A 17689-nucleotide genomic window follows, 5' to 3' on the forward strand; every position below is an offset into this window, starting at 1 on the left:
GGGCTCATACTGAGTGACTATGTGACATACCCAAGGGTGGAGAGCAACAGAGAGGATCCCTTACTGGTGTCCCAAGGGGTCTCAAAAATAATGGGGTGGACGGGACAGAGCTTCTTGGCCCTTCTTCTGACCTGTGAGGGCTACTGGTTGACTGACTTGCTTTGAAAGTAGGACATCCGAATAGCTGACAGACATTTTCCAAAGAGGGGGTGGCCGTGTTAAGTGTGTGTATTCTGAGTTTGTTTCCACCAAGGAAAAGGCAGTTGGAATTTTAATCCACACAACTTTCTTCTCTGTAGTCATACAGTGCCTTGCACAATGGGTCTTTGTCCGTTGCCAGGGTACTACTGCAATACATACCATAAATAATCATTGTAATAACAGTTATAAAGCTAAGATTCTTTTAATGGTCTCTAGAGCTGGAAGTCTTTCTGGGTAATTGGCATTTTTGAAAATCAGGTCACCTAGTTAGGTGCCTAATTCTGAATGCAGAGTCTTATTTTACCATTCATTTTCTTTAAAGCATAAGCCTCCAACTTGGCTCATGTAGATAAATATTAAGTGAAGGGGAAGCAATGGAAACACTTGTCAAAATAAACCAAGAATAATTATTGGATTCCATTCACAAGTTTTTGGAGAGGAAAGACTAAGCGAGCCATCAAATAAGAACAGCTTCAGCCAAGATCTACAAGTGGAGGGACATTGTTCTGCTTGACAGTTCTTCACTGAGGTGATTAGCAAGCCTGAATGATGACCCTTTGGGCTCAGATATACAGTTAGGGTATTGCACATCAGCTGAGCTATCAGCACACTTCCTGTGTGCGTGGCCTTGCAAATACAAAATAATGTGACTTGGCTTCACTGCCTTCACTGGGGCTAATCAAAGTCAGGTTGTCTTGTATTTGCTGTCACTAAAATCACACATGTAGATACCAAAGGGCTTAGACAGACAATACTGGCAACTACTGAAAGCAACAGACTGATTGCAGTTGGGATGCATATAACCAAAAGCAGAGCTATTCCTGAGACAGCTTGGGTGACGTCCACCTTCTCATAAAGTACGAGTCTCAAAGTCAGAGGAATTGCACCTGAAAAGTGCCATTTTTCTCTCCTGTTTATGAAGGGAGTCAACTCATTCACCTCAGACGGATACATGGACTCAAAAAAAAGAACTTTACTTGGTCTGAGTCCTATTGTGTGCGTCTTAAGCTCTCAGACAATCACTTATCCTCTAACGTGAAAGTTCAAGTTTGGACTCCTACATCCAAGTTCATCCAAGCAGAGCAGAATATAAAAGGATCCAATTAAACTGAACTTTGGTTCAGTCCAAAAAGAAAGTGCTTTCTGGGTTCAGACTCCTTCAGACAACCCCAGCTCATATTTCTTTCTGGGGTACCTCCAGGGCAGAATTGAATTAGTGACCAAAGGAAAGTCCACGCAAAGGGAGCTTGCATTTGTCTGTCGAATGTATTTCACAAAAATGTTTATTAACCTAGCTAGGCTCTTGCTCTACTGAACTTCCAAGCACACTAAATCACAGTTCTGTCACATCTTGATTCAGGAGCCAATGCAATCAATTGCAGCTAATTATACATCCAACTTGTGAGTTTTTAAAAGAGTTGTATGGAGCTGGTCACAATGTATAGCGGGAACCTTGCTGGAAAGCAGGGTTTTGGCAGGGCTTTTGTGTGAAGACATGGTTTCAAACTAATGAAGAAGTGCAAATATCATTTCAAAGCAGAATTTGGTTTTAATATTTGTGGTTCTACTCCTACTTCTACTGAAATTAATAGCAAACCTGCCACCATCTTCAGCAGAACAGCCAAGCTCTTTGTTCCGTTGAAACTCCAGCAGCAAAATACAAGATATTCATTTTAGCTATTATATTTTGGAAGGCTGACAACAGCCTCATGAAGAACTGAACCTACATCTCCCAGGGAGACACATAACACTTAAATCACTAAGCCATTCCCTTTGATATCCATGCAGTATTATAAAATTAATCTTTTGTAGCAATTAATTAGAGTAGTTATGAGGAAAGTCATGCAGTCTGAGACTCGCATTTATTGCTCAGTGTGGCCTTGTTTGTTTAGTCAGATTCCCTTAAGCCATTAATAGAGCTTTATGTTAATTTCCTTAATGCTTCCGATCAGCATGTTCAGAGTTACAGCTCCACTAGGGCTTCACAGATTATCCCAACATATAGCACAAATAAACAATAGATAATATTTCTCCATGCATGTCAATCTTCCCTGATACCCCAATGAGATTACATCTATGCCAGTCAAAAATGGTGGCAATGTGTAACTGAAACTTCTCAGATTGTGACTGAGCTATCTTAGAAGTTCAGCCCTGAAGAGGTTAAAAATCAAGAGCTGCCTGGTTTTGTTGCTGAAACTGCAAATAAGTAAAGAAAGCAAGTACATTCTTCAGCCAGATTTCTTTTCTCCAACGGTATTTCTCTGGAAATGCTTGAAAAGCTGGGTAAAGCACAGTCCCAATTTTGCTGAAAGGAAGTGAGCTAAGAGTAGATCCTGAAAATGCCAGACCTAAATACTGAACTGGAATTTATTCAAATGCCTTTCATGTCTAATGCATAAAGCCTGGTTATTCCATCAAAGTTGCTCTGAATCAATCCTAGGTGCTTAAATAAGAAAAACCCTAAGCTCATGTAGGAGATTTTGAGCTTATGTATGTAACTCAACAACTGCCCCAAATCTCCACTGGTCTCACATTCCAGTATTGATACAGAAACAGCCTGTCATTTCTCTCAGGATGCCAGGATATGATAACTACAGTTGTTACACCTTCCTAAAAAAGTCAGCTAATGGAAAAATAATGTGTCAAAAAATAAATTACTGCACTCCTAAAAAAAAAAACAATCCAACAAACAAAAATCTCTGATCCCAAACAGTGGCAATCATTACACAGAGGCTGCTTAGTGCACTTTGTATTGCCTGTTTTCTTCCTCACACTCCAGAGTGGCAACTAACAGCTGCAGAGCTGGAGCAGTGACCCTCAAGCCCTTCATTTCTTCAACCTTTACTGGCAAAAACAGGAGTTTGAAGCTTTTTCAAAAAGCCAGGAAGCCCTTGGAACAGCATGTAAATGGCAGACTGAAAGCTGTAAATCTCACGTACAAAGAGACGAGACGCTCCATCCCATGGGAGGGAGAAGCTCCTGCATGCAGACAACAGGTCTGACCAGAGGAAGCAAACCCTCCAAGCTGCTTCAGGCACCAGGAGCATGGACCCCAGCATGGGGTATCTGACCTTACCGCCCAAACATTTAGCCACTGGATCAGTGTCTCTCCCCATCTCCTCAAACCTTGCTAATCACCCACCATTGAGCAATCTCAATGTCCACTGATGTATTTGGCACTGAGAGTTTAAACTTGGACATGTCAGCATTACTTGTAAGAAGAGGTTTGATCCTTAAATCTCTCTTCTTTGCTGAGTAGAGAACAGATTTTTATCTTGGCCCTGAATAGCAAAAGCAATCAGCAGTCAGTCAGTACCTACATTTACATTCTGGCTTCTCTTACTATTTACAATATTCCCCCCCCCCCCCCCCCTTCAATCTTGAAAAAATAGTTTTACAGCCTCATTTCATTTTTCTTCCTACTCAACTTCCTACTTGTAACCAAACCTTATATACTGCAAATATGCTCACTGCAGTTCAAAGTCACTGCCTTTCCATCAACTTTTTGGAAGAAGCTGTGCTAAAGAAAAGCTGTGGGATACAGAACCTACCATTGAGTAGCTCATTGAACTCTGAGATCTTTGCTCCAGAGATGAACCCAGAGAAAAAAGATGAGACATATATTCTGAGAGAAATAGATATGTGAGTGTCAGTGGTATATCAGTTTCTAATCAATATTAAACCTCTAACTGCCAAGATCAATAACAGCTGCAGGGTTATTGCTGTCGTATAGTTTCTCAAACATATCAGCTAATAATGACTTTTGCTGTGTGTTTTTTATGTCTAGTGGATGAGGAATCTCTACTTTCATCTTTGATATTTTCAATATTGAAATTCAAATATTCTCTCATGATCAGATGTCAGGGCCAAGAGTAAGCTTACCCCCTAGCTGTGCAGACAATAAACACACCACAAAAATCCTACACTCTTTCCTAAGTGTAGTTCTGCAATGTTGAGTTTATGTGGTTTCAGACGCTCTTTTCAGTAATGTAAGTGGTCAAGAGCTGTTGGATTGGGGAAATGTCTGCCAGCAACCAAAGCAATACCACAACAGTTCAGCATGACACCTAAATGAGAAGAGTTGTTCTGTATCATATTGCTTCCTGTACCTTAAAGAATAGCTGGAAAATTGCCAGTGCCTACAGATCCTCAAAAATATGACAGCTGTATCTGTCTGATTGAATCAATTACTTAAGCATGCTGTTCTCCTGTGTTTTTCCATAGGGAGATGCTGACTTTGTCCATCTCACAGATATGTAAAACAATTGCATTGTCTGGTGAAGTTGTATCTTAGTAGTAGTTGGAATGGTATTGAAGTGGGCAGGGTTTGAGCAAAAGCGTAATATATTTTATAAGACTAAACACTGCTGTAGGAAAAAAAAATACACTTTTAGGCACATGATTTTTTCTTTAGCTCTGAATAAAAGCAGATGTGTTTTTTTGTTGTTGTTTGTTTTTTTTGTTTGGTTGGTTGGTTGGTTTTTGAGTTAAATGCATATTGAGAATAACTAGCTTTAACTGGTTAATTGCAATTGTTAGGCTGTCTGAGAGAAAGAGCAATTAGTTCCATTGGAAAAGGGATGGATCATGAAGCTTCCAGTTTTTCAGCTGTAGAAACTTGGTAGAGGAAATTTTAAGTGTTGCATGGTTTTGCTTCTTTGGTGTACCATTCCTTGCAGTCTAGGTAGGTATAGGAATGTGGAGTTGCAGTGTGCCCTGGCTGAGAAGTGACAAGGGTTTGTGTAGTTCTCCCAAAGCATAAAAGGAAATGAATTTTATGTATTTCTTTCCTGTCTCATCTCTCATTCTGATAATGGTGCAGCTGAATGTGGGCTCTGTTCATCCAGTGTGTATGGTCTCCCTTGTCACAGGAGTTGGAGAAAAAGCCCCACAGAGTAAGCTCTCTTTACCTAACTATTACCCACAGTGCCAACTGCTACAATGTGGAGAAGGTAAAATTTTCTTTATTCCCCTGTGTCCTGTCATGAGGGAAGAGCAAAGATTTTGTTTAAATTAATCACATTAAAAATTGGATTAAGAAATTAGAAATTTCTTTTTTTTAGAATTAGATTTTTTTTTTCTAGAAATTAGAAATTAGAATTTTTATTTTTTTTTCAGAGAACAATACGTTCATATATACAGTCTATAGCTGATGTACACATGGTGGGAGCAAAGACACTTTCTTTTATTGTTTCATTTAATAAATGTATAACAGGAAAACAGACATGACCACAATAAAAAGTGGGCAAGATCTTTAAAAATGAACTGAATTTATAATGCAATCCCCCTTTCCCTCTCACTTATTGTATGTGAGTTTCTGTGACAATCAAAGCCTGTAAGTGATTGGGTTTTCCTCTGTTTGGAAAGTGTTTTCCTTTGTTGGCATTCAATGGTTTTACAAGAGAAAATAATGAAAGCAAATAAAACCTGTAACCATCCCCAGCGGGGCAGAAGTCAAACAAAGAGAAAGCTGATGTCTTTGAGCTGACTGAGCCACAAAAGACAGGTCTTAACAGAGTAAGGCATTCCAGAGACTGCGTTAGGGACTGTCAAACCTACCTCACTAACACCAATTAACTGGGAGATAGGGGGATCTTAGAGTTTGGATCAAAGCCTTTCTTGTCCAGATGAAAGATCACATCAGCCTTGAAAGAAAGCTCCAGATGTCTATGGAAAAAAAAAAAAAAAAATTCTCTTCCATTCAGCTTGTTTTTCAGTGAATTTTGAATCACTTTGTCAAGAGGAAGAAAATAACACCCCAGCTGGAGAATGTGTCAGATGTTTCATTTAAAAACAATATGAAGTCAGGAAGGTGGTAGCCAATTTAAGGGGACTGTTTGATCCTTTCCCAAGATTCCATTGCTTTTGAGGCAAAGCAATATTAAATCATTCTCCCTAATCAGTTCTCTATTTATGAACAAGAAATCATATTAAAAAAAAAAAAAAAAGCACCACCCGAAATCACCAAACTGCATTCTCCCCTTTCATACAGGGATGTCATGGTAAAAGCGTGTGGTATAAGATACAGCAAACCACATCCAGGAATAATGACCTCACTGTGCTGTAACTTACTAAAAAGGTTACAGTGGTTATCAAGCAAATTGGCTTAATAGTGTTCCATAAAAAGTTATGTGAATAGTAAATTCAAATATATTTGATGCATTAGTGGATCAGAAAAACTTACGGGAAAACAGTATCTGACACCATGTTCATTGCCTCATCCATTCCAGGGAGCATATAGATGAACTGATAGCTTCAGAGATTAAAACACGCCAGGACTTCATTGCTAGCAGTGAACAGACATACTAGGGAGAATAGAAGAAACACAATCAAACTTACTACACGACTTTACTTTGGGGACAGAAATTGCACATTTGGTGTCAGTGGGCATTTTGCCAGAGTAAGGCTGCAATATGGGCTCATCCTCTGCTTACTGGTTGTAATTCCCCGCATACAATTCTGTTTTAAGTCTGAGGAAGAACATGGCAAGGAGACACATGAATTTCTTTGTTATGCAAGAGGAGCAACAGTCTCAGGTTATTTTAAAGCTTGTTAGGAGGGATTTTCCCACAAGCTTTCACAGAGCACTTATAAAAGGCAAGATGTCAAGAAGAAATAGTTGGAGCAATCAAATTGGATCTATAGGTATTGAAATAAGAAGGTTTTGTAGCTTTGGAAAAAGTATCCAACAGTTGTTTTCTGCTAGTTCAGGAGTTAGTTTCACTGTGCTATACCAGCTACGTTATGCTCGGAAACAATTTTGCCTCTGCCTGCTACGAATCTGGGCATTATTTTGACTCCTTGCAAAAAATATATTTACAACAAAGATGGGTTTATACCAAAGCCAAAGAACAAAGTACTCCGGGTTTTGGTGATGTTCAGATTGAATTCAGAAACGCCTTTCTCAACTTATTCTCTCTGAGAGGAACAGGAAGACAGTGCTCCTTGTTAGAATTCACCTGTGGGCAGTAATCTTGCTTGGATAGAGATTGGTATGTCAGAGGCACATGCTAGAAACTGCAGAGTGGAAAGCATACAATAGCTCAAAACAAAAGACCTAAATTTATGTCTCCTTTGAGCTGGGTGAGCATTAAATATTTGGATCAGAAATGTGCAGCACAAAATCCTGATTTTCAGCTTATTTTGAAAAGAAAGAAACTTTCAGGTACAATGGTTTGTATGGTGCTACTGCTGCTCATTTTGCTTTGATTTAAGATTGCAGAAGCAGAAATAAAAATATTCCACACTCTTAAATACCAATAAAATGCAAGAATTATCTTATAAATAAAAAAGTGCGTAAAATAACAGACTTGGAAATATTCATATAAATATTCAGCTTTAAACAAACCAGTTGACAGAGCAAAATAAATTTATAAATTTGGGGGAGAATAACAGCAGAAAACAATGAGCATTCATTCCCTTTGGAAACCAAAGTGGATAAATAGGTTTAGTCATCTCTGTCCCAGGAGAATCCCATAGTATGCATTGTTTTCAATGTAAAGTGCAAAGAATTGCATTGCATTTTGAATTCCATTTTAAAACTAATTAAAGGTTTGATTGTGCCACTTTCTCTGTGCTGGAATGCACTTCAATATGTACTCAGTTTAAGGCATGTGCTCAAGGAGAACTATTCCAGTATTTAATATCATTAACTATGATTTTATGTGCTTTGCTGGATCTGGGCCTAAATGTATAGAGCATATTACTCATCCTGCAAGTGAATGACAAAAATTAATGTCATCTAAGCAATTAATGAAATGAATTTACTCCAGATTGAGGTCATTATATCTCAGAGCTGCCATCTTTTCATTTAATTTAAATGTTCAGGTTATTTAAGTCAGATATGTAGGGTTATATGGAGGATTTCAGATTTTGTTTACAGAGCCACTAGAATTCAAAATAGTGTCATAAAAATATATTTAAAGGCCAAGTTAACTAATGGGGATGTTTAAAATCTGTTTTAATATTCTCTCATGTCCACACAGTATTTTTGTATTTTATTATATTTTATCTTATTGCCATTTGCAATAATTATTTGCTAAGTATTTCTGAAGGCAAGCAAAAAAGCTAACAAGCAAGTGACAGTTCTGACTCTTTTATCAGTAAGGCTTCCTATCTTCATGTATTTCCCAATGCCGAAAAAGGTCTCTTAAATAAATATCTCATGCCCCCGTGTGGTTAAATTGAGAGAATGCTGAATAAATCCTTTAAAGTTGCTTTTCTATTTCTTTTTATTTGCATACAGCACTTCTTTTGCATACCAAAAGAAGAATGATAACTAAACTGCATAACAGCCTAATTTAGATATTTTACCAACAAAGTCTGCACATAAGTAAAATCTAGAAAATACAGTACTGTTTTAGGCACTACCATGACCTAGCCTGGGAGAGAGTGCACAAAAAAAATCTGATAAAAAATGATTGACCAGTGATTGGGAAGGCATTAGCTAAAATCCATCTGTTAATGACTAGTCACCTTAGGCTTTTAGGTATTATTTAATTAAAAATACAGCCTAAATATATCAAATTATGATCAAAATTCATAGATTTAATATTAAGGAGGGAAATATTTGTTGTTGTGTTTTTCTAAACCAAAGTCTGGACTCTGGTGTCCTGGCAAAGCAGAGATATATCAAGATGGATTTATTATCATATTTCTTCACATCCCACACTGAAAAAAAAGAGACTGAAAAGAAACAAAAGACTTCCTACATGTGACAAATCTTATCACACTGCAGTGGTAATTTTCTGGATTAGAACTGAAAATAACTCAGTCCATTCTGATAATTTGTGTTCATCTAGAATCACAGGCCTGCAGACATGTCCATTATACAGCCATTAGTCTGCATGTGGAGACAGAGGTTCCATTCCTTTTGGCCGCAGACATACTTTTTGACCTGCAGTAAAATCACTGCAGGTTTTACTGAAAGATGTAAGTAGGGGCACCATGAGTTTTTCTAAGTGCCAAGGTCGGTTACTTCCATCAAAATCAAAGGCTTCTGGGCATCCCCTCCCTCTCCATTCAAATCCTTTTAACTCTCATAACTAGCTCCCCAGATTTGCTGCTAAATTTGTGCTCTCCCCTCTCCCAGTGCTCAAGGTACAGTGGGATGTCCAACTGAGTTTATTGTTAGACACAACTTATTTGTTTATTTGCACTAAATAATTGGTGAAATTACCTGCAGAGCAGAATATGGCTGTGACGCTGCAGCAGGCTACAGCATGACACTTAAATTAGCTACCTGCCGTGCTCTTCCCCTTTTGCTGTGATTACCTCCCTGCCATACTCATAACTAATCAAATTAACTGTACATCCATCTGTTCTGAACCAAAATCCATGGGACTGCTTCAGCGTGGGGTCAAGCCTGAGCCCTGTTTCTGCACGCAACGTACCATGCTGACCTCCCCTCAGCCTTCTCTTATGGCCCCATCCTGTGCAGCAGACTGGTGAGATGGACCTTAATTGAGAAATTAATATATGGCACGGGGAAAGAAAGAGAAAAGAAAATATGCGAAAGTGGGAGTCATACAGCTGTTTGTCATACTGCAACGTGAAATTGGTCATCATTATGCCCTCCTGCGTCTGGACAAATAGTTGCTAAATTAAACAGTCTTTAAAGAGACAAAGAGAGGCAGATGATGTAGATGTAGCGCCCTCCTCCCTTCCTTCCCTTCCCCCTCCCAGTTCCTGAAGAATGGCTTTAATTTTTTCTACAAAAACAAATGCAAGAGTATAGAGAACTACATGACAGAACTAGGTGACTGTTATCAGTATCTCCAGTGATGTACTGTTGTAAATAGAAAAACAAACAGCTCACTATTGTAAAAAATTACAGTGCTGTAAATCCACCCAGGGATTGTGGTGATATCATAAACTATAAGAGCAAAGCTCAAGTGGCCTTATACAGTCACCACAATCCAGTGATGGAATTATAGCCCTATAACTCAAAATTTACTTAGTTCTTACACTTTATAGAGAGAGGATCTGTGCTTAGGATCGACACCTTGCACAGACTTTCCTGGTTTGCTGTTCTCCTTCTGCTCTTTCTGCAGCTGCCTCTTGCTCTAATTCCTTCACGGCCCCACACACAACTCTCACTGCTCCTAGTGCTTCCCCTACCATGCAGCACCTGCCATCACAGCTCCTTTCCTACCAGGACTAAAACTCCTTGATTTTTGTCTCTGAGAAAGTCAGCACAAGGTTCAGGGAACTGAGTGGCAAACATGATGAACACAAGTTATCAGAATCAGTGGCTTGGCATCTGATGAGGATTTGAGAGATGGTGTGGTATTAAACCTTCCTTCAGTACTTGCTTATCTACTGCCCAAGCCAATACATCAAGAATTAGAACATGACTCTTCAGGAAATTGTCAGCCCATCACAAAAATTTTGGGCATTACTGGTAACTCCAAGCAGGACTGACAAATGTTCTTTACCCATAAATTTGGGACACATTGTGTGATGGTTTTGAAATGCTACAGAACAGACAGTGAATGAGCTCCAGTACTCATTGCACCTTACCACTTGCAGTTTTCCCATTAGAAACCTGTTGATCCACAGAGACCAGTGGATCAGACCTTCACAAAGATCTCTCTTCTGGATTTCAGATGAACAGGGATGCACAGACCATTAAATAATAAATAAGTAAATAAATAAGGAAGTAGTGGAGAAGAGTGACTCTTTTTTCACAAGAACATAAAAGAGTTGGTGCTAAAGCAGCCAAACTCTCCAGCTAACCTACCATGATATCTCAAGCAGTATCCAGCAGCACGTTTCAAAGAAAGTTGCACAAAATCTGCCATAATTGAACAACTTTCTGCATTGTTAACCTTGTCTGTTTTCAAATAGTTGGTACCTCTCTCCTCAGGCCTCACTTAGTCAGGCCTTGACCCTCTTCTTGGTTGGGGACCCTGGCAGGAAGCTTGCTTGATGGCGTTCTGGTTCCTAGCAGGTTTCATTTCTTTCCCAGGTGAGAAAGAAAAGAAGAGTAGTCTGCCCAGAAGACTTTTTCTGGCTCCATCTTATTTGATTATCAGCAGAAGGAGCTGGCAGGCCTCTAGAGCATCAGACGGCCTCTTGGTGTCCTGGTTTGTCAGAGGTGAGCCCAGCCCTGCCCTGAGGCAGGGAGATGCATGCCTGAAATGAAGCATGAGTGCATCACATCTCTCTTCACGTTCAAAGTGGTGGCATGGAGACTTCTTGCCCTTCTGAGCTAAGTTTGTAAATGAATATTTCTATGTAAACAACAAAAATAACTCCCAGTCATGGATCATGACCCCAGTGTGATGGCTGTGCTGCTTCACCTTCCCTGTCATTTTTTCACAATGTAAAGAGATGTTACAGACCTCACAGCTAACACTCAACTCAAGGTTAAGTAATGACACAGTCATCTCCTTCACCACGACATGCAGAGCTCAGTACTTCCCAGTGAGATGCTACTTCCCATCTGAGGACACTGTCTGACATAACTGTCATAAAACAGCGAGGATGAAAAGAACAGATTTTTCTCTCCTTTCCCTTTGAAAAGCTACATTAAGAAAATGAAAGAAAGAGAAGCTTTATTTCAAATAAGCTGAAGTTTCTTATTCACCAGCTTTGTCAGCAAAATGCTTGCAGCCTGTGTCTCACTCCAGGAAACTGGATGTTTTCCTTTAACTTTTTTTCTCTCCTAAATTGCCTACATTTTTTCCTAAAGTGAAAATCAGACATTGCAACCACAATTCAGATAATATATAGTATAATCTTCATGCTCCTCAGTGCTTATGTACAAGGCATAGGGGAACCATTAAATGAGCACCATATTTCTGGGGGAGGTGGGGAGGGAAGTCATTCTGAAAAAGGGAAGAATACGGAGTAAGGGCATCTATATCTGTAACTAACACAGGTTCCAAACTGCAATAGGAAAGGGGGAACTTGTAATAATAAATCTATTAAAAGTCTCTTGGTTAATAGTTAACTTGAATAAAAGCTATTAATTATTTTTTTAAAGTCTTGAAAGAGTTTTTAAGACATAGTTTAATTTTTTCTCATGTACTTTCCATTGCTGCCTGTGGACCATAGACTTAATCAGATTTCTCTTTCTTCTAAGACTTTATGAAGTCTTTCTTGATTTGCAGCCAACCAAAGCACTTTTAATAATGTATGGTAAAAGAGTTTAATTTTTAATAGACAAGAATGGGCTCGAGCTGCTACACACTGTAGTAGATTGGTAAGTACAGTATTATACTCTGCAGAGTAGTTAGTAAAAAAAGAAGAACGCATTTATATCCCAAATGCTATTTGAATACATGTTTATTTTATTACTAACACCAATGTATAATTGAAGAACCTGTCTAACCTTAAATTATCGTTCACACCTTTTTTTTTTAACAAGAAGATAAAGTCGTTTTCAGCTTGTTACCCTAATAACTCAAGCCTTTTATTGTTTTCTCTCTCCCATGCTGTTCTGCTGCTCCAAAAGTTCAAGGAAAATAAAAACATTAAAATGTGAAGTTACACATTCATATTCCAGATTTAGCTAATCAAAGTGCGAAATATCTTCTGACACTGTAGAATGATTCATAAGGGTTTACCTTAAAATAAGATTATTTGCACCATGATGTTTGAATGCATTTGCCTTTTGTCTACTACTACCCAGCTAACAGGAAAGCTCAGAACGACATGAAGTTGAACATCTAGTTTAAAATCAAAGGTCTGATTCTGCAAATCAGGGAGAGCAGGTTCACAAAGGATTTTTTTTTCTTGCCAAGTCATACTTCACAAAGAAGGGGGCTTTCATAGAAGAGTAAATTCCCCTATTTTCCTGCAAAATCCCCAAACCTAAACTAATGCCTCATTAACAAAGATAGAAACTATCATTGTGCCCACAGTAATTGTACAGATTTTGAGTCTTTACACCTGTGGTATTTCACCAGAGTCATTTCTGATTTAGTACTGGTTTCCTAATGAAATGAGGCAAATCTGTTTCTCTGTGCAGAAGTGTGTGTCTGTCAGTGACCCTTGATAACTTTCAAATCTGAAGCCAAGTTCAATTTGGCAGGGCAGAAGTCTCACTGAAATTCTACTTCATGATAACATGCAAGGCAAGAGAGGACAGACATGCAGCTCATGCAGGGATCCTGAAGTAAAACTAATCCTTACTGCACCTTGGAGAATTCACACTAGCGTTTACTCTTCAGACACAAAGTTAAGGGAAAACAAGCTTCGCTGGTTACACTGATCTGTGAAATATTTATTCTCAGTATGAGGGAGAAACCAGGCCTGTATACATATACAATGTCAGGATACTGACTGCAGTGAAGGTATGACTACCTGCTTAGATCCATAAATATTATGGGCAAATACACCTCCTATTGCATGCCAGAACTGAAGCATAACACAGCAACACCAGCACAAACCCATCATTGCATCCCATAGGAATGGGTGAAAAACGAATTGAATTGTTTGCCAATTAAAGAATGTATATATTTTTAAATCTTCTTAATTCAAAATGAGCCATAGAATAGGTCACATAATACATAACAGCAAAATGAATATATTATGAATGATTTATCATTATGGAAATGTGCAGATGCATATTGGTGGCATGAGTCATATAACATGCAATTTTCACACAATATGTTGTTAATAATAGATAAGGATTTATCAGTATATTATTACATGAAACAGAAGGAGCAATATTAAAACTTGTTCTTTCACTGGAATCAAATAACTTACAGTACATTGAGCTGCTTATGACGTTGAGCTACTCATACCATTACTACTAATTACATTTTAATGTCAAATTTTTAAAGTAGATGTACATCAAGCCACTGTAGCAACTCATCACAGACCAGATCAAAATTACTGTTGTACCACTAAGTCAAAATAAATGCTCTTTCCCACACCTACACTAAACAGAGAGAAGAAAAGAAGCAAGCACTACCTTATCCTAGTTTGTAACATGAACCTGTAGGAAAACTCTTTAAATTAGCCCTGTGAGGCTTATTTCACATGCAGATGGGAGGGCTCATTCCTATTTAACTGTCTGGGGAATTTTCAGAAGTTCAGTTATGGTCAAGTCCTCTGAACAGCTTGGCTGATGAGTGACATAAGATAGCAAGACAAAACAAGTCTGGGACAAGAGGCTAGGAACACTAAAGTTGTTTTCAACAGTACTAGAGATTCCCATATGCCTTAACCAGACGTTTTTGTGGATCAAGCTGGAGCAATTTGAGTATAGACAGACCTCTTCCTCAACGTCACTTGTTACCACCAACAAATGTGTTTTCCCTCCCAAAATAAATCATTTTAATAGGTCATGCCAGTATGCTTCAGCTGCCTCTGCTCCAAGTCAGCTTGGTCAGTTTGTGCCACTACTGCAAGTGGTCTAAACATAGCAGAATTTGTAGTCACAATGATGAGTAGTGCTCCTATTGCCTTTTCCAGTACTTGAGCTCTAGGGCCTGATAATCCCTACCTCAGGAAAGATAATGACCAATCATCATAGCTGCTTGACTTGAAATTTCCAAAGAGTTCCTGTCATAGTGCCATCAAAGGCAAATTAACCCATGAGAAAGTACAGGGGATATACAACTCTTTGACTGCCTGGCATGCAAAATACCTGAAAAACTTCACTTTACATTGTCTTAGAAAATCAATATACATAGAAGACAAACTGAATGTCATGAAAGCCCGATACAGCTTAGACAACAGCAATAAATTTTCCTATTCTGTCTAGGGAAAACGGAATTTGTATTTGTGCCAAACAATGCAGAAGAGTTTTTGGATCATGCCAATTCCATTTATTTTAGTGATCAAATATTCCCACACAGTTAATTGAAAAACCATTGATCAAGAGAGGTTCATAATCCAGTAGCAAGTTAAAGGAAAACCCAATGGTAAATGACCACATGTTCAATAGATATTAGCACAGGAATTGCATGCATTATTGTTTTTATTGTTACCATTAAAAAAAGGAATTTGGAAAATCCATCTGTTCCCACAGATGGAAGCCCCATAACATGAGGCTCCAGAGAGTCAGGAACCCACCACACTCAGCCTTGGTGAAAAGAGACAACTGCTGCACCTGACCTGCCAGAGCACTAAGAGGACATGGGCTCCTTTTAAGGTATTATCTTCCTTTTATTTCCTCTGTTTTCCAATGAATTTGGCCTGGATTTGGAAATAATTCAGGCACCCCCAAAACTTCATTTCCCCACCCCTAGAATATATGTGATTTTCCAAACAGAAGAGGTCGCTTACTCTGAGAGAGAGGGCTATCACCAAGGAACTCTGAGGGCATATGATGCTTTCTTACTTCCTACATAAATTTTTTTATGTACCCACATACAACTACACTTAATGAATCATTACTGGTCCAGTATCCTTCTCCCTCCATCTAGCACACCACACTCCAAAACAACATCTTGTACAATAGGCTTGGAGAATGCAAGGGGAATATTGCCCCTGTGCAGAACTGTGTTTGGTTTCTCATCATACTCCATTTTTTCCAAGTTTTCTGAAAGAAGTCCCAGATCTTTGAACCCAACATTTTCTGCTGTCAGCCAGGGCCAGAAGGATTACATACAGCAAAGAAACAAAGAGGAAATGAATGCAAATAATGTCTCTAACAACAAGGGAACACTGAACACAAAAGCCAGTGACTAATTAAAATGTACTCTTTTCTCACATAAGCTCCTAATTAGCTTACTAATAACATTCTCATGTTTTAACAATTTAATGGCCTCCTGCTACATAAGAAATGGGCAGAATCTTTCACACCTTCTCCACCTGAGAAAACCTGCTTCCTTTTCACTTCTAGCTCTGTTAATGGTATTTCCCTCTCCCCTGGGAAAGGGGATATTTCCCCACATACGGTGTCAGGCAGGTTCACCACAGATACTGGTAGCAAAGCACCTGGACAGGTCCTCACACACAACTCACCTCACACAGTTATGCTTCCAGATGTTACCCCTTCTGGCTCCCACTGTCATCTGGTTCATTCTGTAGTCTCAGTCCTACTGGAGGAATGGGTGACACAGCAAACTATAGTGTCTGGAAGTCTAGTGGTCCTATCTTAGGGATGGGATTATTCCTGATTCCTGAACTCATCCCTCAGAATTCAGAGAGAACACAAGAGAGGAAATGCAGGCACACCATTTATCTGGAACAAACATGAAAATTATGGCAGGTGGACTAGCACTGAAGCCAAGCTGAAAGAGAAGCATTTCACAGGAATTACCAGGTAAAACCAGTCACACAGTCTGTCTGGTCCATTGTTTACTGCTCTCTCATGGTAACATGCCAGATGCTTCACTAGAAAGTAAAAAAGTCTGGTAGTAGGCATTGTGTAGCATGTCCCAAGCCCCATCATGTTATCACAGAATCACAGAACGATTGAGGTTGGAAGGAACCTCTGTAGGTCATCAGGTCTAATGCTCCTACTCAAGCAGGACCACCTCAAGCAGGTTGCACAAGGAATATGTCCAGAAGATATATCCTCTTCCCAAGAAGGTTTCAAATTCCCTCTAAAACTGCTTACTCTTATTATCTTCACGGAGACACACCCAACACTTTTGATTGTCATCCTACCCTAGATGTTCCCCAGTAACAGGAGGAGTTTACTGTTCCTTGTATTTTGGATAAGGATTGCTATTGGATAAGGATTAAAGTGTGGGAAAGGAAAAGATGTCATTTCTCCTAAGAAGATCAGTCCTTGGAATTTTTTTATTTTTTTTTCACTTTAAGTGGTTCTAGTACAGAGTTTAGGAGGTATGGTTAGTGTTTCCTGTTATGTCGGTCAAATTACAGTAACAGTCATGTCAGAGAAGTTTCCAACACTTGACCTGCGGTCCGAAGGGAGGTTTGAGTATCTTTTTAGCTCTAATACAAAGCAGTTTAAGGCCTCTAGGATCTTAGCCTCAGAGAAGCTAAAACAGAAATTACTCCATGCATGTCACACAGCTTTAAACCCATGAAAACAGCCAACTTAATTCTAAAATGAGGTTATTCACAAATGCTTCAGCTTTACAGTGCAGTAAATGCTATCAACTTGTCTAGAGTCCAGTTTTCCAGCATGAATATTTATCATGAGCAGATTTCTCATTATGCAGCTGATTTTAAGTATTAGCATATGAGATTTAGGCAGTTTTTAAGAATTTAAGAATAACAAATGGAAGAGCAACACAACATGCTTTCTTATGGCAGCTTGGCTCACCAGCCTATCTAGCAATCAACTCAGTATGCGCCTTAATTTCATTTAACATGGAGCCTTCATTTAACATGGAGCCTGAATCACCTTCTGGGATAGAGCATGCACAGGCAATCCAGTGCCTTCACTGCGTGCAGCAAAGTGACAGATGCCCTTTTAAAAACTACTGTTGGAAATTTTGCCCTAAGAATATAAATCTAATAAAAACTTTGAAATTTCTAAAACCTTAAGTGATGGACAGGGTTTTAAATACACATTCCTAATTCAGTTTGAATGCAAATTAACATGTTTAATTTA

This window comes from Anas platyrhynchos, chromosome 2 (genome assembly GCF_047663525.1).
Source record: "Anas platyrhynchos isolate ZD024472 breed Pekin duck chromosome 2, IASCAAS_PekinDuck_T2T, whole genome shotgun sequence".
In the NCBI taxonomy this organism is placed as follows: domain Eukaryota; kingdom Metazoa; phylum Chordata; class Aves; order Anseriformes; family Anatidae; genus Anas; species Anas platyrhynchos.